This window comes from Ascaphus truei, chromosome 15, assembly GCF_040206685.1.
Source record: "Ascaphus truei isolate aAscTru1 chromosome 15, aAscTru1.hap1, whole genome shotgun sequence".
NCBI lineage: Eukaryota > Metazoa > Chordata > Amphibia > Anura > Ascaphidae > Ascaphus > Ascaphus truei.
The window spans coordinates 53572570-53584142 of record NC_134497.1 but is presented as its reverse complement, the minus strand read 5'-3'; the positions used below and the strand labels follow the sequence as shown (position 1 = coordinate 53584142).

Below are 11573 nucleotides of genomic sequence, written 5' to 3'. Positions count from 1 at the left end.
GAAAGGTGTTGAACATTTCAAGGATAAACGGGGACATCACCTCTTTGAACTTTTTGTAGTACAGGTTGGAAAAGCCGTCTTGGCCTGGTGTTTTATTAGTTTTGAGTTTGGCTTATTACTTCTGCAAGTTCTTCCTGAGAGATTTTTTTATCTAATGTCTGCGTATTTGCTTCTGATAGCTTTGGAAGGTTGCATTGTTTAAGATATTTTGATATTGCCTTAGACCCTGTACGTTCACCTCGGTTAGAATCTAGATTGTATAGTTTAGTATAGAAATTTGAAAATTCTTTCGCTTTTTCTTTTTCTTTGTATGTTGTTGCTCCTGTTTTGGTACGGATTCCTGGGATTTGAGATTTAACTCTCAGACTTCTTAATTTATTAGCTAGGAGCCTGTCAGCCTTATTGCCCCTATCGTAGAACCGTTGGTTTGTCCACCTTAGCGCTCTCTCTACCTCTTCTAGTTGTATTTTTTTGAGCTCCATTCAAGCTCTTTCTAATAATTTATATAGTTTTTTTGAGGGGTTCTGTTTGTGCTTTTGTTCGATATTGGCCAAATTGTCCTCTGCCACTTTATATTGTTTTATTTTTAATTTTTTTATATATGCTGCGATAGAAATAAGGTCCCATCTAATTGATGCCTTGTGTGCCTCCCAGAGCGTTGTCGGGGAGGACTCCCAGAGCGTTGTCGGGGAGGACACTGAGCCTTTGTTTAGTAGAAAATATTCTTTGAGTTTTTGTTTAATTACGCTCTCTGTTTCTTGCAAATTTAACAGAGAGTCGTTTAATTTCCAGGGATATTTACTGTTTTTGCTAAAGGGCAGGGAGAGCGCTAATTCGATAGGGGCATGGTCCGACAAGGATATAGATCCTATGTTAGACTGGGCGGATGCCTGGAGAATATTTTTGGTACCCAAGAAATAGTCAATCCTCGAATAGGACTGATGAGGGGCCGAGAAAAACGTATAGTCCCACTGACCTGGGTGCTGGGCTCTCCATATGTCTAACAGGGAGAAGCTTTGCATTATTTCTTTAAACTCCTTCACTTTTTTGAGAGTGGTTCTGGAGTGTCCAGACTCCGAGGGGTCTGATTTATCCACTTCCGGGATACTTGACATATTAAAATCTCCTGCTACAATCAGTGAGGAGAGTGATAGCGGGTCCAAAGACACCAGGACCTCTGTCAAAAATTCAGTTTGGTGGTCATTCGGAGCATATATGTTACATAGGGTTACAGGAGATCCTGAGAGGGAACCCTGAATCACAAGGAACCTGCCTCCCGGGTTTTTGACTATTTTTTCCATTTTAAATGGAGTATTATGTTTGAATAGGATAGCTACTCCTCTTTTTTTCACGGAGTAGGAAGCATAATATGCTTGGGGATATAGATGTTTGATTGAGTTTGGGGGGGTATTTGAATTAAAGTGTGTTTCTTGGAGGAAAAGTATATCCCCCTTGGTTTTTTTCAGCTCCTGAAGGGCTAGTTTCCTTTTCCTGTGTGAGTTGAGCCCCTTGACATTCATAGATATTAATTTTATTGAATCTAGGGAAGCCATGTATGTCTATTGTGACAAACGGCTTACTCCGGGGCTCCGTCGTTTGTCCGGGACTGTTTAGAACACGGTCTTTTAGGGTAGGTTAAATGATGAGGCGTCACGTACTGTTCCTTTAAACAGGCTATGCCTGGTTTATTCAGTCCCCGGCACTGAGACTGCCACAGTGCATACAACAGAAAACAGATCAAAACAAAAGCTGCTCACCTGAGCGATAACTTAACTTAGATATCCCTGACTCAGGGTTGGAAGTGGCTTTTCCACTTCCAACATCAAAACATGGTACTTTTGCAGTCTTACACAAATGAACAGAAAGATTGAACCTGTTTGGGGAAGAGGCTTCTCCCCTCTGTAGTTCAGCAGCCTTCCAGCCTCCTGGCTCTTGTGGGGAGACCAGAGCAAACAGGAAATCAGTCTTTCATACCTGATTCCTAATTAGCATGACAGGTGACAGAAATCAGGCAGCAGACAAACTCTGGTCTGGATCTCTCATCCCTCAGTTCCAGCGCTTGCCAAACTGTGGGATGGAGTGTATGTATTATAAGGCTGCACTCCCAGGCCAAACAGGATAGCAACTGTCTAGTATCCTGGGAGCCCTATATACGGAATTTATTACCATCCCCTGGTTTCTGTCACATATCCTCCCCCCCAGCTCAGACCTCGAGGGATGAGCGACCATGGATATTAGGGAGTGCATCCTTGACAACCCGTCAGCATTGCCATGTTTGTGCCCTGACCTGTGTTCCACAGAAAATTTAAAGGGTTGTAGGCTTAGGAACCACCTGGTCACTCTAGCATTCTTTTCCCTGTTTTGACACATCCAGGTAAGGGGTGCATGATCTGTGACCAACCGGAATTTTCTCCCCAACAGGTAGTATTTGAGCGTCTCTACAGCCCACTTTATTGCGAGACACTCTTTCTCTACTATGGAGTAATTTTTCTCCTGGGGATTTAGTTTCCTACTTAAATAAAGGATGGGGTGCTCCTCACCTTGAGACTCCTGGGAGAGTACCGCCCCCAGCCCTACCTCAGATGCGTCGGTTTGGACTACGAACTCTTTGGAGAAGTCAGGTGTGACCAACACTGGTTGGGCACAGAGAGCTTCTTTCAGGCTTCTAAAGGCCTGTTCGGTTTCGGGGGACCACTTTACCATTAGCGGTCCTCTTGCTTTTGTGAGGTCAGTTAGTGGGGTTGCCTTAGTTGCAAAATTGGGAATAAACCTTCTATAGTACCCAATTAAGCCCAAAAAGGTCCTTACTTGTTTTTTTGTAACTGGCCTTGGCCAATTTTGTATCGCCTCCACTTTGAGTGTTTGGGGTTTGAGTAAACCTCTGCCAATAGAATATCCCAGATACTTGGCCTCCTCCAGACCAATAGTGCATTTAGCGGGGTTAGCAGTTAGTCCAGCAGACCGGACTGCGTCAAGCACAGCTTGGACCTTTGGAAGGTGGGATTGCCAATCTTCACTATGGATTACCACATCATCCAGGTAGGCGGCAGCATACCGAGCATGTGGTTTTAAAATTTTATCCATCATTCTTTGGAATGTGGCGGGAGCTCCATGTAAGCCAAAAGGCAACACCTTATACTGAAAGAGGCCGTCTGGGGTTGAGAAGGCTGTCTTTTCTTTTGCCCTTTCTGTGAGGGGAACCTGCCAGTACCCTTTTGTTAGGTCTAGGGTTGTGAGATATCGGGCTTTGCCCAGTCTCTCTACAAGTTCATCTACCCTGGGCATAGGATAAGTATCAAATTTTGACACCGCGTTTAGTTTCCGGTAGTCATTACAAAACCTTGTTGTACCATCTGGCTTTGGGACTAAGACTATAGGGCTGTTCCACCCACTTTGGGATTCCTCAATTACACCTAGTTTTAGCATTTTTTTAACCTCTAAACTTATAGCCTTTCTTTTGGCCTCTGGGATTCGGTACGGTTTAAGGTTAACTCGGACCCCCGGTTCAGAGACTAGGTCATGTTCAATTACGCTAGTTCTACCTGGCCGTATAGAGAAGATTTCTTTGTTTCTTTTCACTAAATTCTGAACCTCTCGTTTCTGATGAACAGACAGTGTTTCAGCTATGCTAACCTCTGGGTCAGTTTCTTGATTCTCTGACGGACCTGGGGGTACTAGGGTTAACAAGACTTCTCTATCTTTCCAGGGCTTGAGTAGGTTTATATGGTAAATTTGCTCAGGTTTCCTCCTACCTGGCTGTCTTACCTTATAATTTACTTCTCCCACTCTTTCCAAGACCTCATATGGCCCATGCCATTTAGCAAGGAATTTACTCTCCACGGTGGGAACCAGAACTAGTACCCTATCACCTGGAGAAAAAATTCTGACCCTAGCACCCTTATTATATGTATTCCTCTGTGCTTCTTGAGCTTTCTCCATGTGTTCCCTCACTATGGGTAGGACTGCAGCAATGCGGTCCTGCATCTGGGCAACATGCTCTATTACACTTCTGTAAGGGGTAACCTCGTGTTCCCAAGTCTCTTTGGCTATATCCAGTAAGCCCCTTGGGTGTCGGCCATACAATAGTTCAAACGGGGAGAAGCCTGTGGATGATTGGGGAACTTCCCTAATGGCAAATAACAGGTACGGTAACAAACAATCCCAGTTTTTCCCATCTTTATCAACCGCCCGCCGTAACATGCTCTTTAAGGTTTTATTGAACCTTTCCACTAAACCATCTGTTTGTGGATGATAGACTGATTTCCTTTTATCAACCCGATATACTAGGTCGTTCTCTACCTCGAAGTAGGGGTAAGCAAGTGACCTATCTGGTTGGCCAGGAGTACTATTCTGGTCCCGTATATTTCCCCTTGCTACCGCTAATGTGGGGTCCTCCCACTGGGCCTTCTTAAAACTCCCAGGACTGACCTCTAGGTCAGCGAGGGTCTTATCCGGTTCTGGGGTGGTAAGTGTCTGCTCAACATCTTGATTTGGGGTATTCCCTACCAAAGTAGTGATGGGGAAGGGAATTTTACAGCACTCCTCCTTTTCCCCCTTCTTATTTGGGCCCTCGTCAACCTCCATTTCTGAAAAAGGGAAAGGATTTGTTTCTTCTAATACTTCGTTATGGTCCGCTATTGAAATCTGGGCGCTATTCTGAGCGGGGGACCACATTTTTAGAAAATGGGGAAAGTCGGTCCCTATTAACACATCATGTGCCAGTTTGGGTACAATACCCACCTTGAAATCTAAAGAACCAAACTCTGTTTCAAAAAAAACATCAACAGTGGAATATTCATGATTATCCCCATGTATACAACAAATTGCCACTCTTTGTGAACTGTTTCCCTGTTTCTTCTTAATGGGCAAGAGGTATTCGGACACTAGTGTGACCATGCTCCCAGAGTCAAGAAGTGCCCGAACCCTCTTACCATTAACCTTTACAAATGCCCACAGATGGTTATTCAAGGGGTCCTCTGGGCTAGGGCCCATACATTGGGACAACAGCGAATAAGGTTCCACGCTGTTGCATTGCATGGGCTCATAATTTAGTGGGCAGATTTTTGCTGTGTGGCCCCTCTCATGACAATTTACACATTTAGGTACATAGTCTGTGTCCCACTTAGAGCCTTTTCCCGGCTCCCCATGTTGGCTATTGCCCTTAGTGTGCGAATCACTGTTGCTGGTGCTGCGTGAAGGTGGTCGCCGCTCTTCAGCGCCCCTTAACCCCGGTACCCTTTTACCGTCTCTGGAAGAGTCCTGGAACCTCGGGTAGTGGGGTTGCTCCACGACTGTGGGTTGCGGGTGCTCTTCTGCTGCATTGTACCTTTCTACGAGGGCCACAAGCTCATCTGCATTGTGGGGGTCACTCCGACTGACCCAACGGCGTAAGGCAGAGGGAAGTTTCCTCAAGAACTGGTCCATGACCAACCGTTCCACGATGTGGCTGGCTGAGTTGATCTCGGGTTGTAGCCACTTCCGGGTGAGGTGGATGAGGTCATACATCTGGCTTCGGGTGGCTTTATCCATCGTGAAGGACCATGCGTGAAACCTTTGGGCGCGAACAGCCGTGGTTACGCCGAGGCGGGCGAGGATCTCGAACTTCAATTTTGCATAGACGTTAGCTTCGGCTGGCTCTAGATCAAAGTAAGCCTTCTGGGGTTCGCCGCTTAGGAAGGGTGCGATTAGACCAGCCCACTCAGCTTCTGGCCATCCCTCTCTCTGTGCCGTGCGTTCAAACGTGAGAAGATAGGCTTCCACATCATCCGAGGGTCCCATCTTCTGAAGGTAGTGGCTTGCCCTGGTCATTTTCGGAACTGGGGCTGCCGCTGCCAGTGGAAGGTTACTGATAGTCCCCCTCAGGATCTCGAGTTCCTGCTGTAAGCCCTGAGCGAACCGCTGTTGCTCCTCTCTCAGCAAGCGGTTTGTCTCTTGCTGGTTTGCATTCGCGTTTTGCAGGGCTTCATTCGTCTGTTGCTGGTTTGCATTCGCCTGTTGCTGGTTGGCATTCGCCTGTTGCTGGTTGGCATTAATCTCTTGCTGGGCTATTAGCAGCTGTTGATGGGCTGCATTCGTCTGCTGCTGGTTTGCATTAGTTTCTTGCTGGGCTATTAACAGCTGTTGCTGGGTTTCATTCGCGTCTTTCTGGGCAGCGACATTGCGTACCAGCGCACCCACCACGTCTTCCATCTTGTTTGCAGAGGATGAAAAAACCTTTTTTTTTTTTTTTTCAAAGTTCTTCAACCCGCAGACCCCCTAGTGCTCTGCCCGCATTCTCCACCATATGTGACAAACGGCTTACTCCGGGGCTCCGTCGTTTGTCCGGGACTGTTTAGAACACGGTCTTTTAGGGTAGGTTAAATGATGAGGCGTCACGTACTGTTCCTTTAAACAGGCTATGCCTGGTTTATTCAGTCCCCGGCACTGAGACTGCCACAGTGCATACAACAGAAAACAGATCAAAACAAAAGCTGCTCACCTGAGCGATAACTTAACTTAGATATCCCTGACTCAGGGTTGGAAGTGGCTTTTCCACTTCCAACATCAAAACATGGTACTTTTGCAGTCTTACACAAATGAACAGAAAGATTGAACCTGTTTGGGGAAGAGGCTTCTCCCCTCTGTAGTTCAGCAGCCTTCCAGCCTCCTGGCTCTTGTGGGGAGACCAGAGCAAACAGGAAATCAGTCTTTCATACCTGATTCCTAATTAGCATGACAGGTGACAGAAATCAGGCAGCAGACAAACTCTGGTCTGGATCTCTCATCCCTCAGTTCCAGCGCTTGCCAAACTGTGGGATGGAGTGTATGTATTATAAGGCTGCACTCCCAGGCCAAACAGGATAGCAACTGTCTAGTATCCTGGGAGCCCTATATACGGAATTTATTACCATCCCCTGGTTTCTGTCACACTATGTTTGTGAGCACGTATGGGCTTATCTACTTTCCCAGGGTGGAGGCTCGATTGTCGTAGTTCTCTTTTTATGCTGTGGTTTCCATTCCTTGTTTTTAGAGTCCCGCTATTGGTAGATATGGATGCCTGGGGGGGAGGGGAGGGGGGTGGAGGCTGGGAGCAAGTGGGGGGAGGGGAGAGATGGGGAGCAGAATGAAAATGGGTTCCTTACAAACCCAGTGTTGGTATCCTCCGTCACTCTAGTGAGGAGGTGTTTTGGCCTATTGCCCATGTGAGAAAGGGATGGAGGGGGGTGTGGGAAAGGATGGAGGGGGGTGGAAAAGGGATTGGGGGGAGGGGGAGGAGAAACCCGTTTTCCTTTATCTCAGTCTTCAGCAGATACACTTAATACTTTAGCTATGTCAGCAGAGGAGGTTATATACAAGTAAACAGTTTTCTTCCATTTTAAACACATTCCCGCAGCTTCTGTGTACATCATTCCCTCCCCTCAACTATCCCCTCCGGAGGGATCTTAATAAAAACGACTGTCCTCGTTGGGAGGGAGGAAGGGGGGAAGGAAGGGGGAGAGGAGGGGGATGGAAGGGAGAGAGGGGGGAAAGGAAGGGGGAGAGAGGGGGAAGGAAGGGGGGAGGGGGGAAGGAAAGGGGGGAGGGGGGAAGGAAAGGGGGGCAGGGGGAAAGGAAGGGGGGAGGGGGGAAGAAAGGGGGAGGGGGGAAGGAAGGGTGGGGTAGGGGAGGAAGGAAGGGGGAGGGAGGGAAGGAAGGGGGAGGGGGGAAGGAAGGGGGAGGGGGGAAGGAAGGGGGAGGGGGGGAAGAAGGGGGGAGGAGGGAAAGGAAGGGGGCGGAGGGGGGAAGGAAAGTGAGGGGAAGGAAAGGAGAAGTAAGGGGGGGATGGGGGGAAGGAAAGGGGGAGGAGGGAGGGGAGAGGGGGGAAGGTAAGGGGGGGAAGGAAGGGGGGAAGGAAGGGGGGAGGGGGGAAAGGAAGGGGGGAAAGAAGGGGAGGAGGTGGGAAGGAAGGGGGTGAAGGAAGGGGGAGGGGGGAGGGGGGGAAGGATGGGTGGGAGGGGGGGAAGGAACGGGGAGGAGGGGGGAAGGAAGGGGAAATGAAGGGGGAGGGGGGAAAGGAAGGGGGAGGATGGAAAGGAAGGGTGGGGGGAAGTGGGAAAGAAAGGGGGAAGGGGGGGAAGGGGGAAAGAAAAGGTGGGGAAGGGGGTAAGGGGGGTGGGGGGGAAGGAAGTGGGGGAGGGGGGAAGGAAGGGGGAGGGGGAAGGAAGGGGGAGAGGGAAAGGAAGGGGGGTGATAGGAAGGGTGGGGGGAGGTGGGAAAGGAAGGGGGAGGGGGAAAAGGAAGACTGGGGAAGGGGGGAGGGGGAGAAGGAAGGGGGGAGGGGGAAGGAAGGGGGGAGTGGGTGAAAGGAAGGAGGAGTGGGGGAGGAAGTGGGGGAGGGGGGATGGGAGGAGGGGGGGGAAGGAAGGGGGATGGGGGAGGTGGGAAGGAAGCAGGGGAGGGGGGGAAGGGGGAGGGGGGGAAGGGGGTTGAAAGGAAGGGGGAGGGGGGGAAGGAAGGGGGGGAGGAAGCTACTGAGCAGATAAATTAAAAACCTTAGAAACATCAACAGTGAAAACTATGTACAAACAGGAGGTTCAATTCAATATTCCCATAACCTATATTTACCCCCCCCAGAGGGATCCCCTTGGAAACCTCAGCCTCTGCTGGGAGATTTTTATGGTCCAGAGACGGTCCATGATCTCGGCATGGGGGAAAGGTAATGAGTGAGAACGAGGGGGGGGAGGGAGGCCAGTTTCGGGCACAAGCCCCAGGGAAAAAAACCAAAGGCCATTGAAGGTATTTTCTGGCCAGGTATGAAAAGAAACAGACCTGACAGTTGAGATTCAGGATAGGTGTCCTCCCCTCAGGTGCCCGAATATCTCCCCCTCCTTGCAGATTTGGGGTTACTCCTTCTCGGGGCACCCCAAATGTCTCGAGATTCGTTAGGAGAGCCCTTCCAACCCCCTCCTCCTCGGGAGCATAGAGCGTAGACAGATCCTCCAGGGAGACCAACCTGCCCCACCGGGGGCACCGACCGGTAGGTGCCAGCTCAACACTCTCCGGAAGACACTCCCTAATATCGGGGAGAGAAGCTAGGCCCCAGAGGACAAGGTAGGGACAGGGTATTAGCGGAGGAGGCAGGAGCGGATGGGTCAGGAATGGGGGTGGGGGGACAGGAGCAGGGGAGGGACAGCAAGGGATATGCGGTGATCGCGACTTGAACCGGACAAGGGGGAGTGGGGGGAGGGCCACCAAGGGGGGGGGGGGCGACCGTCCATCCAGAGAAGCATCCATGTGACCGGTAGTAGAGGGGCAAGGCAGGACGGACACCAGGGGAGTCCACGGTAGGAGGGGGCAGGCCAGGAGCAAGCCAAGCAAGAGCAACCCTTCCCCTCCAGCCGGATGGGGACCAGATAGAGAGGTGTTAAGGGTGCTCTCATGTGGCTCTCAATTCCGGGCGGCCCAAGGCTATGGTGGTGGCGTCTTATTCTTTATCAGGACTCCAGGGGCTGGAGGTAATAGATGAGGCAAAGCAGCTCCAGGGGCGGTGGTGTTCTTATTCTGGTTCCTGCCTGTTAAGACTCCGTGGTTCTGGGGACTCTCTGAGAGGCGATCCTCTCAGAAGCTCTATGCGGGAGCGCAGGGTGGCGGGAACTCGGCTCCTCCTCCTCTTCCTGGATTTCCAGCCCCGGCAGACCAAGTGATTTTAGAAAGGCAGGGGCGTCTTCTGGTCTTGAGATTGACCTAATCTTGCCGTTCTGCTGTACGATCAATTTGAACGGGAATCCCCACCTGTATCGGATTTTTTGGATGTTTAATATTTTTATTAGGGGCTTCATGTCGCGTCTTCGTTGTATGGTGGCTCTGGAGAGATCGTTATACACTTGAAGGGCTTCATTGTGGAAATTGATTTCCCCTCTCTCTCTGCACACTGACATCAGTTTTTCTTTTATGGAGTAAGAGTGCATCCGTATGATGACATCTCTTCTCCTTCTAGGATCCACCGAGCAGGGACCTAGTGCTCTATGAGCGCGATCTATCTCTAAGTCCCGGGTGGCAAGCTCTGGGATCAGGGACAGGAACAATTCTTCCAGGTAAGTTTCGAGATTCTCCGTTTTAATTTCTTCAGGGATGTTGCGGATCCGGATGTTTGGCGGTGATCTCTGTTTTCGTGATCCTCAATGGATTCCTTCAGGGAATTGATTTCATATCCCAGGCGGCATATCTCGTCCTCCGCAGTGGTTTGGGAGTAAATCACCTCCTCCAGACTGGTTTCAACCTTGTCTGTGCGCCCTGCCAATTCCTTTATTTCTGCTTTAACCTCAGTTATAGCCATTTGTAGGTCTTCTTGAAAGTTGTGCCTCATTTTTATTGAAAATTGTTCAAATAGTTGTTCCAAATAGGCTTTTGAAACCTCTACTGTCTCTTCTGTCTCCCGCAGCCCCGCATGGGTTCATATCAGTCCCCTGAGAATTTTCTTCTGCGCCATCTTGGGAGTTCATCTTGGGAGTTCAGGGTTTCAGGGTTTCAGTTCCTCGGCCCGTCGGTTTCTATATGCTCGCACAGAACTTAGCAATGTCCTGATTCACTGCTCTTTTTAGTTTATTTGCCATCTCTAAGCGTTTACCCTGTCGGGTCCCCGAAAAGGTATTTTTTTTTTTTTTTGCTTGTTCTAGTTGCTTTTAGGCAGGGAGTCTCGGGAGCTCTTCCCTCAAGCAACCATGCCGGCTGACGTCACCGGAAGTCCAGCTGCAGTGAAGTTTTTAATAACACTTTACCACTGAAAAAGGACAATGAAGTTAGCAGGATTGGAACTTGCACGGGGAAACCCTAATGAATTTCAAATCTATCACCTTAACCACTCGGCCATGACTACATAGCTGATACCACCACATTCTGTCAAACAGATGGCTCTTCAGCGGATATGGGTAACACTCACTTTTGAATGATGACAAATATGAACTATCAATATGTGGACTGTGGCAAAAGTATCACCAAAATAAACATGTCAAGGAAAGAGGTATTCAATATTGTTAATTGACAAAACAAAGGAATACCAGGAGTGGGGTTTGAACCCACGCAGACATATGTCCATTGGATCTTAAGTCCAACGCCTTAACCACTCGGCCATCCTGGTGGTGACATATAGATTTTGTCATCTGGATAAAATGGACTTCAGCAATGTCAGAGATTAGAAGAGCAGAGTCATAGTGCAATTAGGGCAAGAAGAACAAGGGCAAAGCTCTTGAGCGGATATGGGTAACACTCACAGATGAATGATGACAAATATGAACTATCAATATGTGGACTATGGCAAAAGTATCAACAATATAAACATGTCCAGGAATTAGGAATTCAATATTGTTAATCCCACGCAGACATATGTCCATTGGATCTTAAGTCCAATACCTTAGCCACTCGGCCATCCTGGTGGTGACATAGAGATTTTGTCATCTGGATAAAATGGACTTCAGCAATGTACAGTATGCCCTTAAAAGTCATATATGAAGAATGAGAACAACATATCTAAGTGACTGTGCTTTCTGCAGCATTTTCACCATTTCCTGGAAATGCTAGAGGTTTTTTGCAGCAAGATTATGCTGAACAGGGTTACA

The 11573-nt window shown here is 48.9% G+C and overlaps 1 non-coding gene across 1 annotated transcript; it reads right to left on the bottom strand.

Moving 5' to 3' along the window:
- Positions 1-11012: 11012 nt before the first annotated feature.
- Positions 11013-11095, bottom strand: TRNAL-UAA (transfer RNA leucine (anticodon UAA)). Its single transcript has one exon. It is a non-coding gene; the product is annotated as a tRNA-Leu (tRNA).
- Between the last annotated feature and the right edge of the window lie 478 nt (positions 11096-11573).